Source organism: Capricornis sumatraensis, chromosome 1 (assembly GCF_032405125.1).
Source record: "Capricornis sumatraensis isolate serow.1 chromosome 1, serow.2, whole genome shotgun sequence".
In the NCBI taxonomy this organism is placed as follows: Eukaryota; Metazoa; Chordata; class Mammalia; order Artiodactyla; family Bovidae; genus Capricornis; species Capricornis sumatraensis.
The window spans coordinates 113365106-113374017 of NC_091069.1; the positions used below are offsets into that span (position 1 = coordinate 113365106).

General features: G+C 39.5%; 1 pseudogene; it reads left to right on the forward strand.

The window, feature by feature from the left end:
• The first annotated feature begins 5535 nt into the window (after positions 1-5535).
• On the forward strand, positions 5536-5960 carry LOC138075821 (ubiquitin-conjugating enzyme E2 C pseudogene; annotated as a pseudogene).
• Positions 5961-8912: the final 2952 nt, after the last annotated feature.

Here is an 8912-nt window from a genome sequence, read left to right on the forward strand (position 1 = left end):
GTAAAGCAAAATAAAGTAAAAATAAAAAATTTTTTTAAAAAGAAAGAAATATGGGGAGTCTGATCTCACTCCTGCCCACTACTGTGAAGTTCAAAGCTCCAAGAAATACTTCGACCTTTCCTTGGACTGGTCATGCTGAAATAAATGGTAGACTGAGAGTTTGCCTACAACTAATGGACCCAGGGTGCTGACGGGTCCCTCCCTCCTGTGAATTCTGAGTGTATAATGAGCTTCCTTTTAACATAAAAAATGAATAGAGCTTTAACCAAATTGGCTTTATATTTTATACATATGTAGAATTTCATGCCTTCAAACTTCAGGCGAAAGTAGCAAATACACTCTCATGGCAGCTAATGAGGCTCCTTGGTAACAAAGTTTCATCTCATAGGGGACTAGAACATGATGATTTTCAACATTTGACTGCATTAGAATCACCCAGAAAGCTTGTCAAAACACAGATTACTGCAACTCATCCTGGATTTTCTGATTCAGCAGGACTGGGATAGTGCCTGAGGATTTACGTTTATCACAAGATCTCAGATGGTGCCACTGCTTTGAAGAGGGCATATGCAGGTCAGGAAGCAACAGTTAGAACTGGACATGGAACAACAGACTGGTTCCACATAAGAAAAGGAGTACGTCAAGGCTGTATATTGTCACCCTGCTTATTTAACTTCTATGCAGAGTACATCATGAGAAATGCTGGGCTGGAAGAAGCACAAGCTGGAATCAAGATTGCTGGGAGAAATATTAATAACCTCAGATATGCAGATGACACCACCCTTATGGCAGAAAGTGAAGAGGAACTAAAAAGCCTCTTGATGAAAGTGAAAGAGGAGAGTGAAAAAGTTGGCTTAAAGCTCAACATTCAGCAAATTAAGATCATGGCATCTGGTCCCATCACTTCATGGGAAATAGATGGGGAAACAGTAGAAACAGTGTCAGACTTTATTTTTCTGGGCTCCAAAATCACTGCAGACGGTGATTGCAGCCATGAAATTAAAAGACGCTTACTCCTTGGAAGGAAAGTTATGACCAACCTAGATAGCATATTCAAAAGCAGAGACATTACTTTGCCAACAAAGTTCCGTCTAGTCAAGGGTATGATTTTTCCTGTGGTCATGTATGGATGTGAGAATTGGACTGTGAAGAAGGCTGAGCACTGAAGAATTGATGCTTTTGAACTGTGGTGTTGGAGAAGACTCTTGAGAGTCCCTTGGACTGCAAGGAGATCCAACCAGTCCATTCTGAAGGAAATCAGCCCTGGGGTTTCTTTGGAAGGAATGATGCTGAAGCTGAAACTCCAGTACTTTGGCCGCCTCATGGGAAGTGTTGACTCATTGGAAAAAACCCTGATGCTGGGAGGGATTGAGGGCAGGAGGAGAAGGGGACGACAGAGGATGAGATGGTTGGATGGCATCACTGACTCAATGGATGTGAGTCTGAGTGAACTCCGGGAGTTGGTGATGGACAGGGAGGCCTGGTGTGCTGCAATTCATGGGGTCGCAAAGAGTCAGCCACGACTGAGTGACTGAACTGAACTGAACAGCAAGGGAAAAAGCCTTACTGATCAGCTGAAGCATGTCCTTTTCCTTACAGATGCAGAACCTGAGGCACACAGAAGAAGTCAACACCCAAGCCGGGGTCGGAAACAGTCCTTTTGACTACCAGTCACGTGGGCCATCCTTGGAGTGCATCCCAGATCGCCTCCACTGCTTCGGTCTTGTGCAGTTTCTCAGAATGTCACACACCTCCTCCCTACACACTCCTCCTCTCCATTCCTGAATCAGAAAATATTGTGAAAGACTTTGATGTGAGCAAAAAAAAATCACTGGGTGTCCTGTCTCTCTACCCTTCTGGTCTGTCTTTGCTTTTCAATGTCTTTCAGCTATTTTATGACTCTAAAAATTGTGGAAAACTATAATGATGCAAATGATTCTTGTCTGTAGAAATGCACGTGAACTGGGACTTTTGAAATAGAACTGAGCATTGGGTGTTAACCAGGCATGTATCTATTTGTAAAACTATTTCAGCATTCTCAATTGCCTGTATGTATATGTATGTGTTTCTTTTAATTCTCTCTTGAATCTGTAACATCTTACTGAGTCCCACATTAAGTAATGAGTTAAATAAAATCCTTGGCATTAGTTCATTCACTATTTTGTATAATTTGTCTATCACACTTTACATTTTTTTAAATTATCTTTTAACATCCTAAAAAAGAAGAGTGCTTCTTGAATGACAGATTAAGGGTCTTCAAAAATCTGCTCCTTCATAAAAAGCAATAAAAGGAGTGGCAAAAATTGTCCAAATTAACTTTTTCTTGGAGTTTGGAAATTAACTAAAGGATTGCAAAATTTCAAGGAGTGTTTATCAAGAAAAATTGCTGAATTTTGGTAAAAGAAGCTAGCTGCTTTGTGGCATTTTTGAGTTGACCTAATCCCATCTTCCTCTTCACGTCTCCATGGTAGCCTTGAAAACAAAAGACCTCACAATTATGGTAGTTGTACAAACGAGCAGTCTAACAACCACTGGAGAGGACAGAATGAATTTGGAACTTCCCCAAAGCCCCATAAGTGCTCAGCTTTAACCACTGTGGAGGCTCATTGAAAATCCCCATTCTCAGGGTTTATCTTTATTTAACCTGACTCAGAACCTGCTCTGTGCCAACAGCCCCATCTCTAGGTAATTTGCTAGAAAAGAAAAATCAGTGAGAATATCTCAGGACCCAAGATGATGTTACTACGCTGGGTGAACGAAAACACTTAAAAAGAACAACTGGGAAATGAGAGATTCATAAAGGACCTTGAAACACTCACACCTATTCTTTAGAATCTATAAGACCGTGAATAGGGCTATATGTTTGCACAGAAAGATCTGATAAGGTTTTAACATCTCATCACCAGATTGCCTTGACACTCTACACAAGCAGAAAGTAAAGGCTAAGGCAGAGTTTTAAACTGCCTGCAAGATTGTAGAAGATAACCCCCAGCACACACACAGAGCCAATCAGCAAAGGCTGAGAGAGTTATTGGTTCAAAGCATTTATGGAAATCTCTCCACTCATTCGCTGACATTTTAAGCTAACCAGGCAGACTTCAATGGCCACACGTGACAGAGAATATACTTTATAAAATTGGTCCAGAAAAGTCACAAATGAGTAAAAAAAAAAAACAAACAGCAACAATAATAACAAAAAACAGCACAAAAACACATCCTGGAGAGAAGAGAGTAATTTTCAGAGTCATCGCAATATGTTATTTTAAAAGTCTAGTTATCAACAACAAAATTAAAAATAAGGGACTTCCCTGGTGGTCCAGTGGCTAAGACTCTGCACTCCCAATGCAGGGTACCTGGGTTTGATCCTTGGTTGGGGAACTAGATCCTACAGGCTGCAACTAATAATTCCCATGTTCCTGAACACCCTAAGACTTGGTACAGCCAAATAAATAAAATTAATTAATTATTTCAAAAAGCAATGTGTACTTAAAAAAAAAAATGAAGCACACAAAGAAACGTGAATGTATAGCTCATGGGAAAGAAAGTATCCATTTGGACTTACTAACCAAAGACTTTAAGAAGAACTTTTTAGTTTTTCTAATGAACTAACGGAAACTGTGTCCAAACAATTAAAAGTATAATAATTCAAAAATGAACTCAAGAAAACAATCCCTTCAAAAGAATATAAAGATGCAAAATATTTAGAAATAAGTATTTTTAACCAGAAGACTTGTACTGAAACTCTGTAAAGCATTACTGAAAGAAATTAATAAATAAATAAACACAAAAGGTAGCCCACATTCATGGATCAGAAGACATTATCAATAGGATGGCAACATTCTACAAACTGATCTATAGACTCAACTCAGTTTCTACCAAAACCACATCTGACCTATTTTTGCAGAAATTGACAAATTGATTCCCAATTTACATGGAAATTCATGGAAACTGAAATACCCAAAGCAATCTTGAAAAAGATAAAGTTGTAAGATTTAGAGTTCCCAGTTTCAAAGCTTATTACAAAGTTATGGTAATTTAGACAATGTGGTACTGGCATAAGATAGACATATCGATCTATGGAGCAAAACTGAGTCCAGAAATACTCATATTGATGGTCAATTGATTTTCAGCAAAAAAAATTCATTGGATAAACAATAATCCTTTCAACAAATGATGCTGAAACAGCTGGGTGCAAAATAATAAAACCAAACCCCTACCTAACCCCATACACAAAAATTAACTTAAAAATGACGTTGGGCTCAGCAATGGTTTTTTAGATATGACACTAAAAGCACAAGCAACAAAAGTAAAAATAAATTAATTCAATTTCATAGAAAGTAAAACATTTTGTGATTCAAAACAATAAAGTGAAAAGATAGTCCTCAAAGGGAAAATATATGTAAATCATATATCTGATAAAGGACTTGTACCTAGAATATATTTTTTAAAAAAAACTCTTACAACTCAACAATAAAAAGAGCTCAAAGAAAAAGGAGGAAAATTTTTCTCCTTTAAGTGATGTTCACTGTTACTGTTCAGTCGTTATGTCATGTCTGACTCTTTGAGACCCCATGGACTGCAGCATACCAGGCTTCCCAGTGCTTCACCATCTCCTGGAGTTTGCTCAGATTTATGTCCATTGAGTTGGTGATGCTGTCTAACTATCTCATCCTCTGCTGCCCACTTTCTCGCCTTCAATCTTTCCCAGCATCAGGGTCTTTTCCAATGAGTCGGCTCTTCGAATCAGGTGGCCAAAGTATCGGAGCTTCAGCTTCAGCATTAGTCCTTGCAATGAATATCCAGAGTTTATTTCCTTTAGGATTGACTGGTTTAATCTCTTTGCAGGCCAAGGGACTCTCGAGAGTCCTCTTCAACCACAGTTCGAAAGCATCAATTTTTCGGTGCTCAGCCTTCTTTATGGTCCAACTCTCCCATCCACACATGACTACTCGGAAAGCCATAGCTTTCGCTATATAGATCTTTGTCAGCAAAGTGATGTCTCTACTTTTTAATACACTGTCTAGGTTTGTCACTTCTTTTCTTCCAACGAGCCAGTGTCTTTCCATTTCACTACAGTCACCATCTGCAGTGATTTGCAAGCACAAGAAAATAAAATCTGTCACTGCTTCTACTATTTCCCCTCCTATTTTGCCATGAGGTGATGAGACCAGATGCCATGATCGTAGTTTTTTAATGTTAAGTTTCAAGACAGCTGTTTCACTCTCCTCTTTCACCCTCATCAAGAGGCTCTTTAGTTCCTCTTCACTTTTGCCATTAGAGTGATATCGTCTGTATATCTGAGGTTGTTAATATTTCTTCCAGTAGTCTTGATTCCAGCTTATGATTCATTCAGCTTGGCATTTTGCCTGATGTACTCTGCACAGAAGTTAACTGAGAAAGTGACAAGATACAGCCTTGTCATACTCCTTTCCCAATTTTGAACCAGTCCATGTCTCCACGTCCACATACAGGTTTCTCAGGAGACAGGTAAGGTGATCTGGTACTCTCATCTCTTTAAGAATTTTCCAGGAGCTCATGACCTTCATAATGTCTGACAATAAAGGAATTTCTGCTTTCCTCGAATTGGACAACCTTTTCAAATGGGTAGAGACCGTTCATGGAACAGCTGGCACTGAGGTATATGAAGACCTGAGGTATAAGCTGTCCCTGGAGTTCCCCAGTGGCTACCCTTACAAAACTCTCATGGTGAAGTTCCTCACACCCTGCTGCCACCCCAGCGTGGAGACCCAGGGTAACATCTGCCTGGACATTCAGAAAGGCAAGTGATCTGCCCTGTACGACATCAGAACTACTCTGCTCTCCCATCCAGAGTCTGCTCAGAACCCAACATCATAGCCCTTTGAACACATATGCTGCTGAGCCTGGGAAAAACACCCACAGCCCTTAAGAAGAACCTCCAAAATAACCGCTCAAAGCACGTCTCCAGCCAAGAGTCCTGACCTGGGATGTCCAGCTGTCCTTGTGTTTTCTTTTTATTGTTTTTCCTTAGGTGGTCTACCCTTTCCTCGATTTCTGTACAGGACTCTGTAGTTTTCTCTGCAGTGTCATTTTCATTTTATTTATATTTTTTAAATTAAGCGTCAGGTTAACCCCTTGTGATGAATATATTAAATAAGTACAATTTGGGGTTTTTTTTTAATGAACTATTGAGAAAGATGTGAAAAAGTTGAAACCCCCAGACATTGCTAGCAGGAATGCAAACTGATGCAGCCACATTGGAAAATAGTTCCTCAGAGTTAAGCATAAAATTGACCCAGAAATTCCTAGGTATACATCAATTTCTACTCCTACCCAAGAGAACTGAACACATATGCTCCCTTCAGACTTATAAATTAATATCCACAGCAAGATTTTCATAATAGCTAAAAAGTCAAAACAAATCAAATGTCCATCAGCTACTGGATAGATAAAATTTGGTAAAGATATGTAATGGATTATTACTTGGCATGAAGTACTGAAGATCATGGCATCCAGTCCCATCACTTCATGGGAAATAGATGGGGAAACACTGGAAACAGTGTCAGACTTTATTTTAGGGGGCTCCAAAATCACTGTAGATGGTGACTGCAGCCATGAAATTAAAAGAAGCTTACTCCTTGGAAGAAAAGTTATGACCAACCTAGATAGTTATTCAAAAGCAGAGACATTAGGCCGACTGAGGTCCGTCTAGTCAAGGCTATGGTTTTTCCAGTGGTCATGTATCGATGTGAGAGTTGGACTGTGAAGAAGGCTGAGCGCCAAAGAATTGGTGCTTTCGAACTGTGGTGTTTGAGAAGACTCTTGAGAGTCCCTTGGACTGCAAGGAGATCCAACCAGTCCATTCTAAAGGTGATCAGCCCTGGGATTTCTTTGGAAGGAATGATGCTAAAGCTGAAGCTCCAGTACTTTGGCTACTTCATGCGAGGAGTTGACTCATTGGAAAAGACTCTGATGCTGGAAGGGATTGGTGGCAGGAGGAGAAGGGGACGACAGAGGATGAGATGGCTGGATGGCATCACTGACTCAATGGACGTGAGTCTGAGTGAACTCCAGGAGTTGGTGATGGACAGGGAGGACTGGCGTGCTGTGATTCATGGGGTCGCAAAGAGTTGGACACGACTGAGCGACTGAACTGAACTGAACTGAACTGACACATGCAACAACATGGACAAAACTTAAAACTTATTTTTGTAAGTGAAAAAAAAATTCAAAAGGCTACAGATGGTATGACTACATTTATATAAAAAATCCACAATAGGCAAATCCATAGTAACAGAAAGCAGATTAATGTTTGCTAGGGGTTGAAAAAGGAGAAATGATTGTTAATGACTACAATGTTTTGGGGGGGGAGTAATAAAACATTCTGAAATTAAATAGTGGTGATAGTTGCACAGCTTTGTGTATTTACTGAAAATTACTGAATTGTATACTCATTTCTTTCAACTTTATTGATATATAATTAACTTACAGGATTGTTCAAATTCAAGGTGTACAATGTCTTGACTTGACACCATTTCTGTACTGTAAAAAGATCACCACAGCAGGGTCAGTTAACAACTCCATTACCTCATATTATCACCATTTCTTTTTTATGATGAGAACATTTAGGATGGACTCTCTTAACAACTTACTAGAATATAAAATGTTGTTGTTGCTGTTGTTTGGTCACTAAGTCATGTCTGACTCTCTGCAACCCAGTGGACTGAAGCCCACCAGGCTCCCCTGTCCATGGGAGTTTTCAGTTAAGAATAGTGGAGTGGGCTGCCACTTCCTCCTCTAAGAGATCTTCCTGACCCAAGGATTGAACCTGTGGCTCCTGTATAGAAGTTGGATTTCTTACCACTGGGCCACAAGGAGAGCCCTTATATAATATGATATTGTTAACTGTAATCACCACGCCGTATGTTAGATTCCTCAGAACTTATTCCTCTCACAATTGAAGGTTTATACTCTTTGACCAATAAGTTCTCATTTTCTCTACCCACTACCCCTGATAACCACCATTCCCTGTTTCCATGAGTTTGATTTTTTTTTTTTTTAGATTCCACATGTAAGTGAGATAATACAGTATTTCAAGGTCCATCCATGTTCTCATAAATGGCAAAATTTCCTGCCTTCTCTGGCTAAAGAATACTATATACAAAGGAAATACATAGTATTTACAGCTTCTTTGTCCATTCATGTGTAGACAAACCCTTGTTTCCTTACCTTGGCTGTTGTGAATAATGTTACAGTGACCATGGGAGTGTAGATAGGTCTTCAAGATCCTGATTTCATTTCCTTTGACTATATTATGAGAAGTGGGATAGATGGGTCATATGATGGTTCTATTTTTAATTTTGAGGAACTGCCATACTGTTTTCCATAGCAACTGCACCAGTCTACACTCCCCCCAACAGTGCACAGGGGTTCCCTTTTCTCCACATCCTTGCTAACACCTGTTATGTCATGTCTTTTGATATCAGCCATTCTAACATGTGTGAAGTGATACCATGGTGGTTTTGAGTTGTATATCCTTGATGATTCGTGATGTTGAGCATCTTTTCATGTATCTGATGGCCATTTGTTTATCTTCTTTGGAAAACTATCTATTCGATTCCTTTGCCCATTCTTTTAATCAAAATTTTTCTCTTTTTTTGCTATTGAGTTGTATGAGTTTCTTACATATTTTGGATATTAACCCCTTATCAGATATATGGTTCCCACATATTCTATCTTATTTCATAGATTACCTTTTTATTTTGCTAAATATGTCCCTGTTAAACAAACTGGAGAGCTGAATGTGTCTTCCCCCAGGAGGAAGGGTGAACAGGGGTTTTCCTGAGGGTGTGTCAATAGTAATGACTCATGCTGCTTCCTCATTCTAACCCTTTCCATCGATGGGGTGGAGAAAGTCCACTCAGGCCTGGGGG